Raw genomic sequence first — 14,980 nt, 5'->3', positions numbered from 1 at the left:
AATGGATAAGGTAGCACACTGGTAAATAGGAACAAAAGTATAATGTGGTAGAGGATGCTTTATGTAGCTCAGGTGGATGCAATATTCAATGAATGCAGTACAGAAAATACGCAATATGATTCAACCAGACAATGTAATCACTTTTCTCGGGCTATTCCCTCCCCCCCTCTTTATGCAATGCAAGGAAATGGAAGGAAGACACACAGTCCTCAGAAATGCAATCAACTGTAATTCAGTTCAATCCCAGCAAGCTTACAGAAAACAGATAGGAGTTTTGAAAACACAGGCAATGCTTGGATATGTGCTGGCAATGAATGAGAAATATGCTAAATTTGCTTTTAATTCCCTTATAGAGGTTCAGGGTGAGTGGTATCTAGTTAATATTAGTCCAGGCTCACACTAGCAATGATGCAGGGATAGTTAGCAGGTTAAACGAATTTCTGGCCAATGGAAAGCAAACAGCAGCAGTTTTTACATGTGAAGAAATTGCAAATCGCGGTAAAATTCGCGGATGCGCCGAGCGCTATTACAAAGGAACCGCAAGGACTATCTCTACCGTTTTGGGGTCCTAGAAAAGCCTGGGATCTCAGCTTCCAAATGAAAGTTATTGCAAGTCTCTAGCCCAAACGGTTGCGGAGATATGAGTAATTTATTTAGTAAAGGTCGTTTTTGGTTTTGTAAATTTTAAACGCACACTTTTTCAAAATGACAAGTGACAAATTTTTGCAGCTAGAATGACAGGTGACAGCTAGGAGGCAGTTCTACTTAGGTTAAATAGATTGAATTAGATGAATTTAAACTAAGAGATGTGTTCTGAGTTTTGCTAAGTACTCACAAGAGATTTTGAACAGGAAAGCGACTTGGTCACGGACTTCAGTCTGGTCAGGTCTTTCCGGGTTCTGCTCACAGCGCCTGGCCTCTGGAACTGCTCACAGGGGTCTGGTCTCTGCTAGGCACCGGTTCTTTGGGTCTCTCTGCTCTGGATAGATTGAAGTCTCTAGTTTGGCTTTCTGGAGTTTGATGAAGGTAAGTATGGATTTTTCCGGCAGAGCTTTCAGCGGCAGATGAAAAATGAATCTCCCTATGTGTCCTGACTCTCTGCTTTTATCTGTTTCTTGAGAATGGGTGTGTGTGTTGCATCACTAGACTTGCCCCTCTCAATCGTCATTGGTCAGCTTTCATTCGTCCCCTTGATTGGGGGAATGAAATGAAGTGTCATCATGATGAGGTCTGTTTATGATACAGAGAACCCACCCCTGTCAACTTTACACACAATCTATATCTGACCTAAAAACATATTTGCACAGGTACACATTTGTTTAAAATTACATATACATGGTGTGGCTGAATTTAGCCATGTCTATGTCCAAATCTGCTCATTCTCGGAGCTTGCATTCAAAGAGTGTACATAATTGACTTTTTAACTGCTTTTCCAATTTCCGACATGGACCCAACTTTACATACATGTGTGCAGGGGGTAGGGACATTAACTGATGAAGTTTCAGATTTTTAACATGCACACATTTAGAGTAATATCCACTTTTCCGCTAAAACCCCCCTGAACATACCACCGGTTCCTACCACGTCTTAAACTGTGGGCAGAAAAATCACAAGAATTATGGTATCATTTATAAAATTTTCACATGTCCGCTCTATGAATTATCCCCCTTTTTATAAAACCATATCCTTGCTGCAGGGGTGTGTCTTTTCAGGTCACATGGTACAGAAACCAGTCTTTCCAGTTTCTGCCAAGCCAGCTTGCTTCTCACAGGCAGTGCTCCTCCCAGCTTCTCCAGGAGGAAGCCACTTTTTACGACGTCTGTAATAAAAAACCTTTGCCTGAGTGGAGAGGGCTTTGTTCACTCTCTGGCAGAGCACAGGAAATTCAATTATCAGATAGATGGCATATCCTTAGCCTGGGCAGCAAAAGGAAGGTTGGCCTGGTAACACAGTGGTGACTCAAGTTTCACTGCTGATGGGTAGTTGCTAGGCAAAATCAAGTTCCTTAAGCCAGACCTTCAGCTAACTTTTTGTTGCTTTTAAAATAACTTGTAATTTTACACATGCAGCTAGAATGCTGATTCTAAGTGCAAAACTATGACATTTCAACAGTTACAAAGGCATGTGACACCAAACATAGGTCACTCATTTAATTTAACATTTTCGATTTTGGTGGTTTTAAATCCAGTTGTAGTTAGGCTTAAGCTGCTGACTCCATAGCATTTTTGTTATAAGCATTGTTTTTGGGCTCTTCATTTCCCAGATTTTGTAGGCACACAAAACTCCATTCTGCCAAATGTCTGCTGGTGTTCAGTGAATACTTTGCACATGTTGCAAGGTTTGAAATAGGCATTTTGCTTGCCTTCAGAAAAACACACAGAGTGGTTTTAAAACGCCGGCTTTTGGATAGTGGTGAGTACTGGTACTGCACCCATTTTTGGGATTTAAGAAATGAATTCCCCACAATTCTAGGTTGCATTTGGCAATCAGCATTGCCATTCCCAATGGTTTCAGACTACTGTGCGGGTAGTCCAATGGTGGTTTTAAAGCGCTTTGAAGCTAACCGGCGCTACTGTTTTTCCTTTGGCAACCCATTTCCCTCATGGCAACCCGGCCTTTCATTCTCGCACTGGTGGGTGGCAAGTGAGGCAACCATTTTGGTGGGCGCACAAACTGCGCAGCTTTCCTGGATTTCAGCGCACATGTGGGTTTTCCGCCATCTTGAATTTCCTAAGCCCACAGCACCAAATGTTGTAGCAGGGTAGCTTAAACGTGGGTCAGGACACCCTACATGGTACAACCTCGGACAGAGAAAGAGGAGAGGAATAATAGTTTCTCCTGGACAGAACATGCATAGACGTGCCTTATTGCCTCCCTCAGGACACCACTGGGTTCAGATGCCAGTAATCTCAAAAGCTGTTTAAGAACAGATTGACCATAGCCTGCAGTCAGTGTCACTTTCCCACAGTTCACCCCCATGTCGAGTTACCACACAAGATTTAGTTCTGTATACTCGTACAGTACATTCCAGCTGTTGACAACCCAAAATATTGGCAACCCGAACAATTGCACAATTTTTTGGGAAATTTGTAAAGCTTGTTTCTTAATATAGGCAAGGCTACTTAGGTTTTCTCATAAAGTTGACTCCGACGTCTGCAGATTCTTTAATTCTTTCAAGGTTTGCTCCATCAAGCTAAAATGTATGTTTGATGCTTGGCTTTGGGTTCTACAATATATCAAGGTGCAACACTCTGTTCCTTTAAATTATGTAGTGCCAATTGATGTCTGGTGCTGGCAGTACACACATTCTACCTTCTGTTAAAAGAAATAAGTTTGATGAGGACCTGATTTTTGAAACACTCATCTAAATATATTAGTATGATACTTAAACTCATTACCTTTTGGCAGGCATAGCTGTTTATTTTTTCTGCTATTTCATATACACCGGTTAGTGGAAGTTCATATGGGACTTAGATGCTTAGCATATTTAACTATATAAAACATTACAATTATTTTATTAATCTTTAGGTTATTTAAATGGATTAATGTCCCTGATGAAGAATATGATGATATTCAAAACATGTGGGGCAAAAAAGAGCAGATCCGTTTAGATTGGTGAAAGTTCACATAGATGAAATGATACATAAACAAATATTGTATCTATCTGTTTTAGTTTTCTTTTTTGTGTTTAAGACTTTGGAAAGGTGTGGTAACTCTATTACACCTACAAAATTATATGTAAAACTGGTTAGACTTTGAACGAAATCAATTCATTTCATTATTGTGCGGATTACATTTTTAAAAAGTTATACAATATTGGAATTTTCTAGGAATGAGATTATAAATTAAAGGTTATTTGATTAAGTATGGAAGGTTTAGAAAGACATGCATGTACTAACTCATTGCATTTCAAAGGTAAAGTGTGGGAGAGTGAACTCTGGTGGGGATTGAATGTTAGTTTATAGTTTATGCTTGACTTTGTGCCCATTATCAATATCTCCCTTTTGGTTTTGCTGACTGGTTGTACTAGATAAGCCATAACACTGGCAAACTTGTCGATAAGTTGTTGAAGAGTATGAGATGTTCTAACCAACAACAACACCTTATCGACGGCGTAGCTCAACATGGGAATTGTTGCTTCCCTCTATTAATGGAGCATCCAAATAGACACCAGCTCATTCATTAATGAGTCTGTGTGGTGGCAGCATTCGAAACAATCAACCACAAAATTATACTCCAACGGATTGGAAGTATAGGCAGGGCAGCTAAAGTTGTGGTGGGTTGGTTCGATTCCTTCCTACAAGACAGATCTCAACAGGTGGCCCTGGGAGCCTTCCTCTCAGAGTTAATACAACTGAGATGTGGAGTCCCCCAAGGCTCAGCGCTTTCACCTCTGATTTTCAACCTATTTATTCGACCACTGTTTGACCTCCTGAGAAAACACTGTCTACGTTTCCACTCTTATGCCGACGATACGCAGATCTATGTGGAGACAGATAATCTGCCGGAGGCATCTGAAAGGATAGACTGGTGTATGCAAGATGTCAAAAAATGGATGGCTTGCAACCAGTTACAGCTCAATGCAGCCAAAACTGAGGTAATCCTGTTCACATCAGAGAACAAAAATAGAGAGAAAGGAACCCACAAAACTCCACAGATCTTAGGTGAAAACATCCCGTTCTCTAGGAAAGTAAAGAATCTTGGTTGCATCTGGCAAGAAAACTTGCCCAGTGAAGCACAAGTTGGGGCAAAAATAAAAGCAGTATATTATGCCCTGCGCCTGCTTAGGAACGTACTTCCTTTTTTAAGACCCCAGGATCAGCCAGTGGTGGTGGGAGCATTGGTAAATGCTCATCCTGACTATTGCAACAGTCTCATGACAGGGATTCCTATGAAACAAATGTCAAGACTACAAAAGGCCCAAAATGCGGCAGTGAGGTTAACTGCCCACCTGGGCAAAAGAGAACACGTTTCCACATCTCGGAAAGCATTCCACTGGCTGATGGTGGAGGACCATATTAAATTCCAGGTGGCGTGTCTGGTCTATAAATGTTACCACAAACTCGCACCCAGATACCTGAACACGAGAATCCACCAGTATTACCATACTAGAGACCTCCGTTCAGGAGACAAACTCCTGCTATGTGTCCCTCGGACAAAATATCAAAATCAAATTAAAAAGGAGGGGTGCTAGGATACCACCCCTTGTCAATGACAAGCTAGCAGTGCATTTCCTGCACGGCCCATAGCTTACAGTGTCATTAGTATTCTGATATAGTTGAATGATAATGTCTAAAAAGTGGAAACCTTGGCTTTTTCAACAACAAAGGCCATAAAGGCATCCACGAAGGCCAAGGTAACAGGCAAATGTTTGGCGATTTAGTATTTTGTGGCTTAAAAATATAGATTAAAAATGTGTTCACAGGTACCAGCATCTTCTTTGAGTCCATCCTGTGGGACTGGCCGGACGTCATAATCTCATGAATACAGCTCTTGATAACATGCATTGAAGGTCAGTGTGATAAGTGGTATGCCTGTCATACAATGAAGTAAAGGAGATTTCCAGGTGGAAGCGTGTCAAACATGCATATTAACTGGTAAACAATTTCTTTTTGACTGTGGGTATCAGTTTCAAATACAAACTTTTCACATATATTTACACATTTTCCAGAATAATGCACTCAGATCAGCGACCAACTACCCTAGGTCACTCCACAACTTAGAGATAAGATGCAGTGTGCACTGGCTGTCTGTCACCCAAAGAATCAGACTCAAACCCTATCACTTACCTTCAAATGCCTATACAACCTAGCACCTAAGTACTTGTGTGATAAATTCATACGGAAATCCTTGAACTGACATACTAGATCCTCACATTCCAATTGCCTGATCATTCCGAGGTTCAGGCTCCAAAAGGCAGGAGACAGAAGTTTTCCGGTCCTTGTAGCTAAACTGTGGAACTCCCTTCCAGCAACCATCAGAGCCAAATCATCCTTCTGTAAATTCAGAAATAATCTAAAAGCCGGGCTCACACTGAATGAACCCTAACACTACCACAATGACCTGTGATATCATTTCCCACACCTTGCCTAGTTTGCATTTCTTCCTGTACTCCATGGTACACTCTGCCACAATTGCAACACAACCTGCAATTCCTTGTGAAATTCCACTGTACCTTGTTGATTGTCTTTTATTCTCACCATGTAAATACTTTTTCTTTGTCACTTGTTAATACCTTGTATGCAATTGTAAATCTTTGCTAGTGTAAGACATGCACCCAGATGCTTGTGGGCTTGGTGCGCTATTGTATATATGATAAAATACAAATACAAAAATACAAATACATACACAAGCTAAAGAAAATATAAAAAACGACGATGAGCATAGCATATTAAATAAGCCATTACTCCTCAAAGGACTGTTATGTTACGTTAAGGCATTTGTAGAGCACATCATTCACCAATGAGGGTATCAAGGCAATAGGCAAAGAGAGTTCTAGGTCAGCCGGGAAAAAAGTGTAGCAGAAAAAGCACAGAATTTAATCAGAGGGGAAAAGTAAGGTCTTCAGTTGGCGACGAAAGGAACGATGGTCCTGAACCTGACTCAAAGAAAGAGGAGCAGGTTCCATATCAGTGCAGCACAGACCAAGAAAGAACAACCTCTGAAACGGACACGCCGAATATGGGGGACAAGAATACAGCAAGAAGAAGCCAAATGGGGAGATCAAGAGGACACATAATGAGTGAATTTTGCCTGAAGATAGACAGTTCCATTCTTGTAGAAAGCGTGATGAACAAAGCACTGGGACTTTAAATCTACCCTGCTAGCAATTGGTAACCAATGCAGAGCCTTAAGGGCAACAGAGGCCGAGGAGAATCGGGGGGCCCCAAAGCCAAACATGCACAGAATTCTGTAGTACCTGGAGACGATGGAGCAAATATTTAGGTTGAGCCAAATATAGAGAGTTACAGGTGTCAAGAGAGCCTGAGATAAGAGAAGAAACAACCATAGAGTGGATAGAAACAGATGAAAGGGAGAACCTTACGCGGAACACAGAGTTTCATGCATATTAAACTAAAATACCATCCTTAAAATTTGACAGAACTTAATTAATATATGTTATAGGGGCAACAATATGTGCAGTTGTATTACCTTCTAAAATGTGTGCCCAAAAGATTTTAGAATACATGAAAATGCCATTGTGTACGAAAACTTTAAAAAATTGGCCTCCAACCAATCTCAAAGCCTGGCACTCAATGAATAAATGTTACAAGGTTTCCACCAAACTAGAATTCATACACAATCTATTTTCCCTACGGACCTTGCCTCTGGGGGACTACTATTGGTAAAATGAATTGTGTCATTATATGTCATACAGAAACATAGATTTAAATCTTCCTGAGATTTAAGAATTTGAGGTACAAAAAGAATAAGAGACGTTTTGGAAATTGTCCAACTAGTTGTACCTCTGTTTCCACCACACTAGAATTCATACACAATCTATTTTCCCGACAGACCTTGTCTCTGGGGGACTAATATTGGTAACATTAATTGAGTCATTACATGTCATACAGAAACATAGATTTAAATCTTCCTGAGATTTAAGATTTTGTGGTACAAAAAGAATAAGAGACTTTTTGGAAATTGTACTAATTGTACCTCTGCATTATTGTAAAGTAGCTAGGTGATGTATGAGCAATGATAAGAGAAGGGTCTGCAAGAGATTTGCGAATGCTCATTATAGGATTGCAGATGTTTTGCCCCTGATGAATCCCCGGTTTGCAGATAGTAGAGTGAAATACGATCATATCGGGCTGAAACTGAATGTCTTTGGGATGGAATACAAATTACTACCAATGCAAGAAGACTGACAAGGGAATGATTTTAAGAGCAAACACGTTAGTGAACAATTATTCTTTAGAACAAAAATAGCCAACAGTGGGGGGGTTAGTGTTTTATGTCCAGTAAAAGGTACTGGCAAGAGTATTCTTTTTGGTGTTTTCTGTTGGTGGAGTATTTGTTCACCCTTTTTTTAGTTCGGTAAGGATGGCACACACTTGACCACTGTTCTTTAAGAAGCAATGTTGGTTTTATTAGATCGTAGATTTTAATGTTTGCTATTAATGAAGAAAATAGGCTAAGTTCATTATTGAATATAGTGCCAGGACATTAACATGATGCAGATGCTTGTCATTATTACCTGGCCACTCTCCCACTCTGGAAGGTAATGCTTTTGCAAAGAAGCTTCATTGTAGAGTCCAAAAGAGATATTGGGCAATAGGTTTTTGGAAGCATCCACACACCTTTTTTTTAAACTAAGGGACTGGCTGCCAACTTACTGGGATGCACCCTGTTGTGCATATGGCATAGACATAAGAGTAAGAAAGGTCGCCAGAAGATCAAATACACTTTTAAAGAGGTCTACGGGCATGAATCTGACCCTGGATTCTTATGATTTGGTTCCGAAAAAGAAATAACCAGAAATCGTCAGTATTCATATAACAGTCCATCTACGGCCTGCAAATTGATGTCAGTGGTATTGCAAATGAATGTAAATGCCATATCAAGGATTGCAGTTTGATATGAATATCCTGTACAATGTCCTACTATCATAAAACTGAGTGGCCTGTTCTAACTAGATAGCAAGAGAGGCCTTTTTTGCCCAGTCTACCTACACCTGTGCACAAGCATATTTGTAAATGCCTCATCTCTTCTAAATCAATAGTTGTTTTTTAGAGAGACTTTTAAGGGGTTCCAGTATGACCTCCAAGTTTAGATCCAGGCTTAGACTCAGATGCAAGTCTTTTAGGGCTAACCAGGTAAAAATAATTAAGCTTAGTGGATCTCTATGTGACCACGTTGGACCTCCAGGCAGGACTGACTTCCCTGAAACAGCCAAGGGTTGTGAACTGGTCTTTAAGCTTTCAGGCAGCCTTCTGAGGAAAGTTCAATGAAAAGCTCTAAAAGATACTTCAGTGTCATGGTGGTAGGTAATACTTTATTTCGGTTTTCACAATTTACAAAGAGAAATACAATTTTTTTTTTTATACGGTTCACATCATCAAATCACAGCCGTACTTACAATACAGCATATATTCACTTACAATCGCCTTGCGGGGGTGTTCGCCACACCAACTGGAGTCCGGTCATTAGTCCACGTTATCTAAGTGATTCCATACCTGCAGGGTGGAGGTGGGTGTCGAGATTGTGACCGTTGGTCCTTCTCAATCATGCTTCTGTTCTGTTTAGCGCATTGTCTTCTGTCAGGAGGTAAGCAGTTAGAGGGGCTCAGATGTTTCTAGGTCTGTTCTGGCTCCAAGTCAAGCCAAGTCAAATCTCTCAACCATTTAGCCACCCCTGGCGGGGATACATTAGTCCACTTCGTCAATATACACCTTCTTGCTGCTATCATACAGGTCACTAACATTTTACGATATCGCCTCGGGACCCCACTGGACCACCCAAACATACCGCACAGCATTGTACATGGATTTGTCTGCCCCAGCATCTCTGACATGATCTCGACCACCCCCTCCCAATAGGGCCGCAGCTTCTCACACGCCCACAACATATGTACAGTTTTAGCTGGTTCTACGAAACACGTTGGCCGTTTTGGTGTTATCATATTTATGTACGCTTGCAGCGGAGATATATGCTCTATGTAGGGTTTTGAGTTGTATTTGTTGAAGTCGCACATCACCTTCCATTGTTTGTCTCTAAAGGTCTCTCCAGCATCTTCCCACCACCTGTTTTTACAACATGGGTGGCTTGCGTTGCGAGTCAGCCTGTATGATTTTATACATCGATGATATCACCCCTCTGCATCCTGGGGAATTTCTAATGAACTGCAATAGCGGAGATGTGTGTGGAATTGCAGGGAAAGACGGGAACCACTCCCTAAAAGCTGCCTTCACCCTAAAATATTGCAATCTGCGTTGGAACCCGCTCCCCATCTTATCTACAAATTCTTCTTGTGAGACAAACTCCTCATTCAGATAGATGTCTTTCAGCCGTGCAATACCCGCCTCCTCCCAGTCCCGTACTAGAAGCTCATCACAGGCCGGTGTCAAGACCTCCATGTGTCAGAGTGAGATGCCTGGATCAAACGGGTGTCCCACCCCCAGTATTTTCAGGGCCCTCCTCCATGCATGTACCGTGCAGGCCACAGGGTCTATTCTATATTTATCCGCAACCTTGCTGAAATCAGTATGACTTGTAGAGAATGAGGGCTCACCGAACCACGCTCCATACGTGCATGGGGTGTCGACTGCGCTCCCAGCATCCAAAACTGTGTGAAAGACAGTTGAGCCGCCAGGAAGTATTTCTCAATGTCTGGGGCTCCAACTCCCCCGTCCTGTCCCCCTGCTCTGATGGCAATGTCAACACACCCCATCCTATGCGTGGAGCTTTGGGAGACCAGGGCAGCTTGATCAGTTGGGAGCGCACTTCTTGAAAAAAGCTCACTCCGGGCCACACAGGAATGTTCTGCAACATGTAAAGAAGTTTTGGGACCACTACCACTACCAGTTTTGGCCAGAGCAATCCTACCCATGAGTGTGGGTGGGAGTCTACACAATCTATCCACGTTCGTTTTCAGGATCTGCAGATAACTCTTATGGTTGTCCCTTAACAGAGACTGGGCTTCCCTACTGACTCTAATCCCTAGGTATGTAACTATCGACTGTTCCCACCGAACCCCTCTGTGTTCGGCTGACTGATGTTGTTCTTATTCAAGGGGAACAGAGAAGACTTAGTGCGGTTCAGTCTGAGTCCGTAGACGCCTCTGAATTCCACAACTTCCTGTTTCAGTGGAGCCAGATTTACACCCGGGTTCTTGATGTAGATGATTGCATCATCTGCATATAACGAGATTAGTTTGCTAGGCCCTCCCATGGATAGACCCCTATGTCCATGAAATTTCTGCAGCCTGCATGCAAGGACCGCAATTGCGATTGCGAAAATGAATGGGGACAGTGAACACCCTTTCCTGGTTCTCTTCCCGAGCCTAAACAGGTCTGAAAGAGTGCCCCCGATGTTGATCTGAGTGCTGGCGCCTGAGCACAGTAGCTGCACAACCTTCAAGAAGTATGCAGGGATCCCTACTTGGGACAGTACCTCAAACAGCTAACTCCACTCGACGGAATCAAATGTTTTTTCCATGTCTAATAAAGCTGCGAGAGCCTGAGTGGAAGGGTCTATCTGGGCCAGTATTGCAAACAACCGGCGAAGAGGTCGACCTCCCAGGCATAAACCCTGATTGATTCCTATGTATTATCTACGTGATGTCTGGAAGTAGATGGTCTGCCAATATTTTTGCAAATATTTTTGTATTTAAGTTCAGCAGTGATATTGGGCGATATGAAGAACAGCCTAACGGATCCTTTCCTGATTTAAGAATTAGAGTAATCACCGCTTCCTGCATCGTAGGTGGTAGTTGTCCCGACAATATTCCCTCCTCCCAAGCTCCCAACATATGCTGAGCCACCTCCAGACCCCATTCTTTATAAAACTCTGCCGTTATGCCGTCGGTCCCCGGCGCTTTTGAGGGGTGGATAGTCCGCACTGCACCAAGAATATCCTCTACTGTGGGGGGGTGGCCAGGACCTCAGCTGCTGCCGCACTTAGTCTGGTGAATGCCGCTGCCTCAATATACTCTTTAAGCTCAGTTTTCGTTAAGGTGCCCCTCGTGGTGTACAGGGTTTCGTAATACTTGCGGAATACTTCTGCGATCTCGCCTGGTTTCACCACTACCATCCCATCTGTTGTCCTCATTGCAGTGATTTCTTTGTAGCCTCATTTGTGCCTTACCAGTGCTGCCAAATATCTACCCGGCCTCCCCTCATCCCCATATCTACGCGCCACTGCTGGTAGAGCAAAGTATTTCACCTCCTGCTCGGCCAACTCGTGAAAGCGGTTCAATTCCTCCTTCAGCCTGGTGAGCGAGCTCGGGATGTTCATCCTACTCGCCCCCCCTCGCTATATTTTATTTCAAGTTCCTTTTTGTTGAGCTTCCTTTGAATCAGTTTCAATACCCCCAATTCCGTGGACAGACATCCTCCCCTCAGCACCACCTTGAACGCTTCCCACAATGTCCCCTTCTCCGCTACCGTGCCCTGGTTTTCTTGAAAGTACTGTTTGATTAAACTATGTATTTCGCTCTTGAACTCAATGTCCAGTAACGCCTCTGGTTTAAATCTCCAGCGAGGGCGGGACAGTGTTCCTCCCCGGCGCATGACCCACAACACTGGGGAGTGGTCCGAGAATGTCCTTGGGCGCAATATGCATTCCTGAGTACAATGCACCAGGTGGGGGCACACAGCAATGTAGTCCAGTCTGGTGGAGGTGTTATGCACCGTAGAGTGGTGCGAGAATCCCTCCTCCCCAGGTGTAGTAATCGCCAGACGTCCTTCAGATCAAGCACTTCCATGGCATGCAGCACCACCTCGGCTGCTCTTGAGCGCCTCCTCTCGCCTCCTGTCCTATCCACACGTGAGTCCAGCAACACGATCAGGTCGCCCGCCCACAGTATGTTAGTATGCAGGAACCTTTGGCAGTGCCCTAGTAGTGTGTTAAAAAAATCGGGGTCGTCTGCGTTTGGCCCATATGTGCGGACCAGTGTGATCGCGGACATCCCGAAACAATGACAAACCTTCCTCCAATGTCAATTACTGTGTCACTTACCAGAAACCCCAGTGACTTGTGTACCAGCATCATTACCCCAGCTGAGTATGCTGAATAAGTGGTATAGTATTTGCAGGTACCCCAGCTCTGGGCCACTCCTTCATTTCGTTTGCCTTTGAGGTGGGTCTCTTGTAGCTTAACTATCTTTACCCCATGTCGCTTGCAGTATTGCATCACCTTATGTGCTTTGCGTGGGTCGTTCAGCGCCCTCACGTTCCAGCTAACTACATTATGTGCCATAACTCAGGTATGGACTATAAATTAGGGCAAATCCACCTCACAATCCCACTTGTTCTGCAGACTCACTTGCGGTCCTTCTGAGGTGATGTGAACATTTTTGCAATATCCCAATCGTGCCATAAAGGCAACTTATCCCCACACCCCGTCCTACCCCAATTCACCCCAAATCTGCCTCTCCCCACCCACACTGCCTGCCCCCAACCTGCAGTGCACTCATCCCTCCCATCACAACATCCCAACACTAATATCAATATGAGCAACAGCCCGAGTTGCGGACACCATCACCCTCCAAGTAGCCTCCAGTTCCCTGAACCTCGAGAGGAGGACAATCTTTAAACAACTTTCATCACATGCTGCAGGACTGAATCATTACATTTCTAGCACTGGTATATCATTACCCATCGGGTCCCCGGCATACCAAGGTTCCCACTGGGTCAGTCGCTGTCCTTGACATCCATCAGGTCGCTGCACAGCTGCAGACCTCATGTGGTACAGCATCACAGGGGAGTTGCTAGGTCTGGAAAGGACCCGGGGCTAAGCTGATGTCGGAACTGTTTGGACTGGGGGATAGCTAGTCTTTTGGCTGTAGCTCCTGAGATTCTATCCGGGGCTACAACCAAAAGATCAGGGGCTATAGCCCCCTTAGCCCCCCCCTAGCAACGCCCCTGCAGCATCAATCTCCACTATTTTGTTGTCTGTCTGATCATTTTGGCAGCGACTCAATGAATTCAGGCATGGCCTCCAGGTTAGTAAAGAATTGAGCCCTTCCATTGTGCTGTACCCGCAGTTTGGAGGGATATTTCATAGAATAATGAAGCGCCGTTCACGTAGTGCTCTCTTTGCCACTGAAAAGGACATTCATGCTTTCTGAACAACTGGAGTGAAGTCGGGGTAAAAGGACACTTTACTGTTTTCAAATGTGAGTTCTCCGAGCTCCCTTGCCCTTCTTAGTATAGGGTCTCTGTCCTGATAATTAAGTATCTCGATTCTTCGCTATCACTGGGCGTGGATTTTGGCCCAGTCTTGGAGCGAGTTGCGAGATCCTCTGTACTCTTTCGACCAGGAACTGAGAGGACAACGACGGCCCCTGTACCACATCCATTATAAAAGTTTCCATGAAGACCTCCATGGTGTGTTGTGGGACCGACTCTGGAATTCCCACCACCCTGATGTTGTTCCTTCTCGACCTCGCCTCGAGATCCTCGTTCTTGTCCATTATTGCTTTCACCTCTCTATGTAGTTCCTGCACTGCCTCTACTGTTTCGTTGCTGGTGTCCTCTAAGGTGCTGACTCTGGTTTCCACCTCGCAGGTCCTGCTACTTTCTTTGTATGTTCGTTCCTGCATTCTGTCCACTTTGTATGTCAGGCTGTCAAGATTGTTATTAATATCAGCGAAGCATGTGCGCATTTCCGCAAGGAAGAGAAATACAATTTAATCCAGATTATAAAGGTAAAACCCTATTAAAAACAAAAATTGCAAAAAAGATAAATGATGTACATTAATAACCATATATAATGATAAAAATGTAATTAAAGTGTCCTTTCCAAGCGTTTAAAAACAGCAACAATATATTCACACAGATCGTTCACAAAACATGAATCTGCGTAAGACAGAACAAAATGAATTGCCTCCAGAACAGTTCTAATATTATTACAGATCAAATGTCTTTTAACCCACTGGCGTCGTACTCTTGTACAGATAAACATTCCACCTCTAAATCTCACATATTTATCTGTTATAGTAGAAAGGACAAATGCATGGCCAGCTGACGTCAAGCCCTTTCGAAACCCTGCTTGGTAAATAGGTAGTATATGATTTTCCAACGCCCATTGCTTTAACATACTCTCAAGACAGCTGGCAAAAAGCGGGTTACGTGCTGCCTGGCCCCCTAGGAACGTGGGCTTTCATAATCACGCATCTCAGCGAAGTGTGCTATGTGTTCCGGTGGCCGCGAAAGACTGCAGGAGCTTATTGCAGTACTGACCATCGGAGGAAGGGGTGTTACATGCTGCCTGGCTCCTTAAGCACGTGGGTATTAATAATTATGCTTCTCAGCTA

Source organism: Ambystoma mexicanum, chromosome 1p (assembly GCF_040938575.1).
Source record: "Ambystoma mexicanum isolate Mex_15411 chromosome 1p, UKY_AmexF1_1, whole genome shotgun sequence".
In the NCBI taxonomy this organism is placed as follows: Eukaryota; Metazoa; Chordata; class Amphibia; order Caudata; family Ambystomatidae; genus Ambystoma; species Ambystoma mexicanum.
The sequence above is the reverse complement of the archived record's forward strand: the minus strand, read 5'-3'. Positions refer to the sequence as shown.